Genomic DNA, 1,095 nt, shown 5'->3' with positions numbered 1-1,095 from the left:
GGTGACAGTGGCGCGCAATAGAAACCAGAGAGGTTATCAGAGTCGAGGGTTCGAAGCATGCCTAAATTGTCTAGGTAACCAAATGACTCCCAAACCGAGATTTGGAATCGGTTATTAAAGAATTAGTCTCGAACTGCCTTAGGGACCGAGTGAGTCCCTTCAAGGATATTGCTTGTGCTAGCTTTAAATTCCTTTCTATCGTTTTGTTTCCAGTATTTTGTCTTTTTGGTCACTTCAGTATTTTTCTTTCGCAGTTAAGAACGATTCAGCTCCTTTTTTTCGCATGACATTTCATCTAAGCTAATTTTGTGGACATCAATGGAAACTGTCGATGTGCAGTTGGTAAACGCGAATTAGGATATTGATTTGAGAAAATTTTCGTTAAAATGTTGACATGTTACTTTATTTTCCTCGTCATTTTACGTCATGTAAATGCAACAATGGCATACGGCATGGCCTCAGTAAGAGATTTTCCCGTTAAGACCGCAGTTTCGGTTACTAAGTAGTCAACTGCAGCACATTCTAATACTGTATTTCATGGTCTTTGTTTGTTTGTCCTGATGCCAACTGACTCCAACTCTCTTTTAAGAGAGTAATTATTTTAATTTGACTAAAATTAAAATTTTGGTTGTTTTGATGTGTCTTTTCCCTGAATTTAGTTAACTATTGATAAAAGAACATTGTGCGACATTTTTCTTTCAGCCAAATTCTTTCTATTCATTTTCCATGGTACCCGAGTTTTATCCCTATTCCTTTTTGGCACTATCGCTGGAAGCTCCTCATATGACCATGACAAGGGTTAACTGTAGCTGAGTTTCGAGGTATCAACCCAGTAATCGTATTGACACCCTTACGCACGCGAATGTTTCCGACAGGACTCTGTCCAACACTCATACCAAGTTAACCAAACTCACGTATCTTTCATTACTATTATCACTTTACAACTTTGTAAATATCCGTAACTTTTACCAATTGGATATGCGTGGGAAACCTACTTCCGTTTTGGGTATCTCCCCTTGTCCCAGCCCTTGATGCTTATGCACAATGTATTTTCATTAACAAGACAATAATATGATAAAAATCAGTTGTCAGACA

This window comes from Pocillopora verrucosa, chromosome 4 (genome assembly GCF_036669915.1).
Source record: "Pocillopora verrucosa isolate sample1 chromosome 4, ASM3666991v2, whole genome shotgun sequence".
Taxonomy (NCBI): Eukaryota; Metazoa; Cnidaria; class Anthozoa; order Scleractinia; family Pocilloporidae; genus Pocillopora; species Pocillopora verrucosa.
The sequence above is the reverse complement of the archived record's forward strand: the minus strand, read 5'-3'. Positions refer to the sequence as shown.